Here is a 6000-nt window from a genome sequence, read left to right as displayed (position 1 = left end):
TTCTTTCAACTTGTCATGGGCTAGCATTTTTGCTTTCTCTTCGTTTTCAACCCGTTGTTTTTGTTTTCTCATCCCATATATTTTGCTTCTGCTCCTTTTGATTCTTTGAGAAGAAACTTTCGTGTTCTTCGAATTATCATAGTAACTGTGTTTCTTTTTCTTTGCCTGGGCTCTAGTGATTACCTTGATTGGAACAATCGGTTCGCTCTCTAATGAGCTACTAGGCATCACTTGGACTACGTTTACAACAGTTTTTCCCTTGTTCAAAGGATTCTTAGGACAATCTTCTGGAAAGTGTCCTTCCTTTTTGCAACATTGTTTGCAATAGGCTTCAATTGGTTTGAGGTTTTTGTCAGGCTCTGGACATTCGTTCTTCCAATGGTCATCAGCACCACAGTTATGACAGTTTCCTGTTCTGGGCTTCATCATGGGTCTGACACCTTGATTAGCTACATAATACATTGGTGCAAGCTCTGGTGGAGCATAAGTCATGGTTTCCTCCATTGGTGGTGGATGTGGACTTTACCAATCTCCCTCTACCATTACTTTAGGACGACTAGGCTCTGCATAGGGTGTAACAGGCACTAATGCTTGTTCATCCATGACTCCTTCCGAGTGCATGTACTTTACAAGCACCGCATTATGTCCTGGATACAGAGGTGGTTGTCCCAACACACGTTGAGGTCTTTTCATACCCATTGGTGGTCTTTGAGCTTGGGCCATATTAGGTTGATACCTGTACATGGGTTGTCCCTTGGGCCTCATGGGCACGTACTGAACATTCCCATCATACTTTGGTCTGCAGTAGCACTTGTGGGTTTCATGGTTGGTCCATTTACCCTCAATTGCACACCATTTTTGTGGCCTAATTGGTTGTCCCTGTGGAGGTATCCCTTGTCTTGTTCCTCTCATAGGTGCTTTTTGCATATTGTTCATCATGTCATTCATCCTTTTTAGCATATCTTCTATGGCTGAGAGTGGTGCCGCAGCAGTCGTTCCCACTTGTGTTGGTTTTGTGGACGTTGTCTTCTTGCTTTGGTTATCCTTAGGGACATCCTCTTCATTGAAGATCTCACAATTGTCTCCTAGGTCAATAGCATCAGACACACATGCTTCTAGGGTTGTATACTTTTTACTATAGAGTATAGCCTGAAGTTCTTTGTTTAGCAGTCCCTCCAGAGACAATGATACAAGTTGTTCTTCTGCGGGTATCTCCATCTCTGGGCATCTGGCAATGTATTGTTTCATTCGAGTTGCACAATCCCTAACAGACTCACCATGTTTCTGTTTAAAGCTGTAGATTTGAGCTACCGTATTATGCTTAATCCCCGTTTTGGAACAAGCAGCTACAAATCCTTGAGCTAATGTGTTCAAGTCCATGATTAACATTGGTGGAATGTTTTGGAACCATGTCAAAGCTTTTCCTTCTAATGTCATTCCAAACCCCTCAAATTGAGGATGGAAATCGAATATACGCTCTGCTCTTAGCACTTGCTTAAAACTTTCTAAGTGGTCATATGGATCCCCTGATCCAATGTATTTTCTGATCCATTTTTGAAAATCAGCTGTTCTGACATGTCTATTTGGTTCAACTCCAGGTCTTCTGGGAGTTGGTCTTGTTCCGAGTCCTTCAAACCAATCTGTTGGAAATAGTGACTCATGTAGCCCTGGACTGGCCTTAGTGTCACCCGGTTTTCTATGTGATGCGGTGGTTTCTGGTTTCTTCACATTACTCTCAGATGATCTCTCACGATGTTTGTCTTTTGGAGTGGTTTCTGGTCCTTGACCCAATATCCAATCCCTTATGAAATATCCCTGGTATTTGGTTTGTTCTACCTCCTCAGGAGTCATCATAACGAAGTTGTTGTTATAACAATCCCTAAACAGGTAAGTTGGTAGATTTGTAGATCCCTTATCTTTGATCTTGAAGATATAGATGATCTTCATGGCCGTTAATTGTCCTGGTCTGGCATGAGAAGTCCACAAAAGATCTTTTATGTTTCTATCTTCCCAACAATAGACTCCGATCCTAGGATTATCCGTACTAAGCTGTTTCAAAGGCTTCAAGTCTACTTGATCGTATCCCTCGAATTCCAAAGTTGGTGGTCCTTCTTTTGCTGACATATCCGGGATTATAGTGTTTACTTCTAACCCCCATTTGTCTACCACATCAGGATTTTTGACTTGTACATATCGAGTCCCGTTTCGATCCATGTACATTTTTCCTTGTTTGTTTGCCCTAACCTCTTCTTCGAACTCAATACCATGGTCGTCAATGCGAATAGCATACTCCTCGTTAGGATCCGAGTAAACCTGGGCTCCATGACGGTTAGTCTTGTAAAAAGAGAGTATATGCTTATAGCGCATTGTCGTTCTGGTTTTCGAGTGAGTCGAGTAAGAAGACATTTTGAATGTTGAATCTGAAAAAGTGTCTGAGACTTCTTCAAGAATTGTGTGCAAGGAATTGCCTTGATTCACGCTTTCTTCGATGGATACTCTACTGGTGATTTCTCCGAATAGGCCTTGATTTCCTAGTACACGACCAGATCTAAGGTTCATATAGACTTATGAAGCCCTGGATAAAGTACTCACCTTGGACTGACTTGTCGTCAATTTCCACTCGATTCAACTGCAACTTTTTGTTAAGCCACTGATTCCACGTTTGCAACCTAATTCCTGTACAAAATTAATCAAATTATCTACTTTTCTATAAAGACACTAGAGCTCTTGAGAACTCTCGTGATTGGTCTCTGTATATCACTTCAAATCGTGCTATGGAAGTCAAAATTTGAATTTTAGATTTGGCTTTAGCAAAATCAAAGGTCTAATCTGCAACCTGTAAACTGAGTGTATTTGTACCAATTTTGATCCGAGTGAATCCAAAATTACCCTGTGGCCTTATATTATGCTGGTCTAACACTGTATAAGCCCAAAAGTCAAAATTGAAGTCTCTGGGTAGCAGAAGTCTATAATCGCGATTATTTACTTTTGTCAAGTTTTTGTACTTTTTTGATAGGTTTGGTAAGTATACAACTTGTTAAAGCCCTTGGACTAGTTTCAACAAGTTTGGACAAAATTTGATCAAGTTTACCCACTGCTCTGTGTCCGCAGACTCTGATTTCGAGAATCTGGCTTAAGTCTCACTTTTGTGGTCCAAATTTTACCAAAATTGATTTGTGGGGTCTACTTGATGTACTTGACCTTGTGGTATACTCAAATTTGCAAAATCACCAAGTTTTGAAGCAGATGTAAATAATCGCGATTATTTACTCCTGACAAATTTTTGTAAATTTTTGTCCCAACTTTGACACAGATCTGTTAAGCACCTTAAGTTAAGGTCACCAGCCAATTTTCATCAAGTTTGGACAATTTTTGGTCAAATGGTCATCAATTCTCTGTCCGCAAACTAACTTTGCAATTTTAGTCACAATTTTCAATCCAGTGATTCAAATTTTACCAAATTTTGTTTGTGGACTTATTACAACATGTAAAGCTAGTGGTATATCAACTTGGTCAAAAAAGTTCAAAAACATGGCAGATGTAAATAATCGCGATTATTTATATTTGACAAAATTTTGCAAGTTTTTGGTCAACTGAGCATGTACACATATTTATCACATCAATAGAAGCCTATGGATCAATTTTCAACAAGTTTGGATAAATTTTTACCCAATTTACAAGCAAGATTCAAAAAGTCAGTATAAACTTTAGTTTTTACCCAGTTTTTTGCCAGTTTAGTGATCCAAATCTTTTGGGCCTTTACAAAAGTTGTTTGTACCCATGCAATGAGTCAATGGTATGAACCTTGGACAATTTAAAGCAAAAAGTTAATAATCGCGATTATTAACGTGAGGCTTGAAATGAGCACTTTTTTGCAATTTTCTCAAAGACGGACTATGATGTTTTTTAAGCCTATAAATCAAGTCAAAACTTAATTTGGCCTAAAATGTCAAGAAAAAGTAAATAATCTGAGTTTTAGTCAACTTCTTGAAATTTTACCTCGAAGTGTCTTTGAGCTTACCCACTGGTTCGGACAACTCTTAGGCTTACTCTCCAGTCGGATTGAGTGAATTTGAATCTTTTCAAGCTATTTCTAGCCGTAGACCTGAAATTTTGCAACTTTACATAGCAACTCACATTTGATTCTTTCAGAGAGAGCAATGTTTTGAAATCCACCTCGGATCCTACTTACCCTACTCCTAGTTTCTCATGCAATGGGGTTGTGGAATGTGTCCACAAACACTCGTTTTCTTATGTTTTTATGTTTTTCAGAGTCTTGATCTTAAGACTTGTCTCGTCTACCAATCATTCTCCAAATCCTACTCTAAATCTACAATTTTACAGTCCTAACGATACTCAGCAAGTACAGTTACTTCCAAGCTACCTCTACACAGCAAAAGACGACAATCTTAAGCTATGCGGTTTCTAAAAGAAAGTTTTGAACTCTAGGCGAACCTAGAGGAAGTTAAAGGACAATTACACAAGATGCTCGTGTTTTTCCCTAGTTTAAGTCTCTTCGATCCCCGGCAACAGCGTCAAATGTGGGACGCATGTCTAACCTCACCATCCTATCTTATTGCAATATTAGCGAGAACCACGATTAATTTGTCAACCATGGGACGAAGCTGATTCGACTAGTGCATAGAGGCTACAAGAGGTTGTCAATATCTTGGAAAACAACTAACAACTCGCATCTAACTAAAGCTACACTCAAGTGACTGAAATCACCAAAAGCCAATCGCTCATCGGCAAACAAATCACATCCGTTACAGCATCAAATGACATCCAAACGTAACGAAACTTCTAGGACAAGTTTGTAAGACCTAAACACACATGCTTATGGTCTCAAATCCCACTTTAGGTCAAGTTCCAAAATCGCGATTATTAACAGCAAGTGGGTTTTTGACCCAGTCGTTTTCGACCCAGAATGCATCTAAATGCTTAGCAATGATGCCCCAATACCCCGCCTATGCTTAGTTTTTGATTTAAAAGTGTAAATTTCTAGTTATCATGAAATTAGGCCGCGGTCGACGACGCCAAAAGCTACGAAATACTGTGAATGGCTTACGTCAATGCGTAGAGCTCTTACCTGCGGTTGCAATGCAACAAACGCAGTAGCAATGTGACAACCGGAGAGGGAGTAGGAACCGCGAGAAGGAGAGAAGTGAGAGCCATTAGTTCACACTATGTATTTCTTATCCAAAAACTTATAAAAGACTTACAAAAATTGGCTTTTATACCTTAGCCAAGGTTTTTGAGTGGTCAAAACTAATAATCTGGAGTTCTACCAAAGCTAGGAATTGACTGGCTGATACAATCTGGAAGCTTATAGCCCCATCTTATTAATTACAAAGTTTACCAAGAAATTAGGAGTTACAATATTTCCGATTTATTAAAATAATAATTGTTTTACAAGGAGAACTCTGAAAAATGGTGTCCGCGTTAGCTTGCTGCTAACACTCACCTTAATATAGAAATTCCAACATTTGAATATGGATAGTGACGGCTTGCAGGCTCTGCTCGTAGAATCCGCATAGAATCCAATTGATCAGGTGCTGCCACACCATCACTGCGCCAGCTTGTATCTATGACCACGATGTAGGGGAGATAGAGAGAGTGAGAATGGGGGTGATGCAGAGCAATAGACAAGAATGATGAACTGCAGTGTCCATTCATTTCATGCTCGAGAGGAGAACTGACATTTAGAAGTGTGTACCGAAACGTACCAGGGTTAATAACCCATTGAGTAATCTTTTAGGGGTATGATCCCATAACACCAAGTCATATTTCATTAAGTAATTAAAGGAGTGAGTTCCCACCAACCCAAGTTGCTCAAAGGGCCATGTATAACGAGTTCCACCTGATGTATACAGGTAATATATTATAGGCCAAAAATTGGTAATATTGTTAGATATAGTTTAGGGATAAGTTCCATCTGGTGCAGGCAAGATATTCTAGGCTAAAAAATAAGTTAGACATAAATGTATTGGTGAGATCGGA

This window comes from Adiantum capillus-veneris, chromosome 14 (genome assembly GCF_014529385.1).
Source record: "Adiantum capillus-veneris isolate H3 chromosome 14, ASM1452938v2, whole genome shotgun sequence".
Classification (NCBI taxonomy): Eukaryota; Viridiplantae; Streptophyta; class Polypodiopsida; order Polypodiales; family Pteridaceae; genus Adiantum; species Adiantum capillus-veneris.
This window is presented reverse-complemented; position numbering follows the sequence as displayed.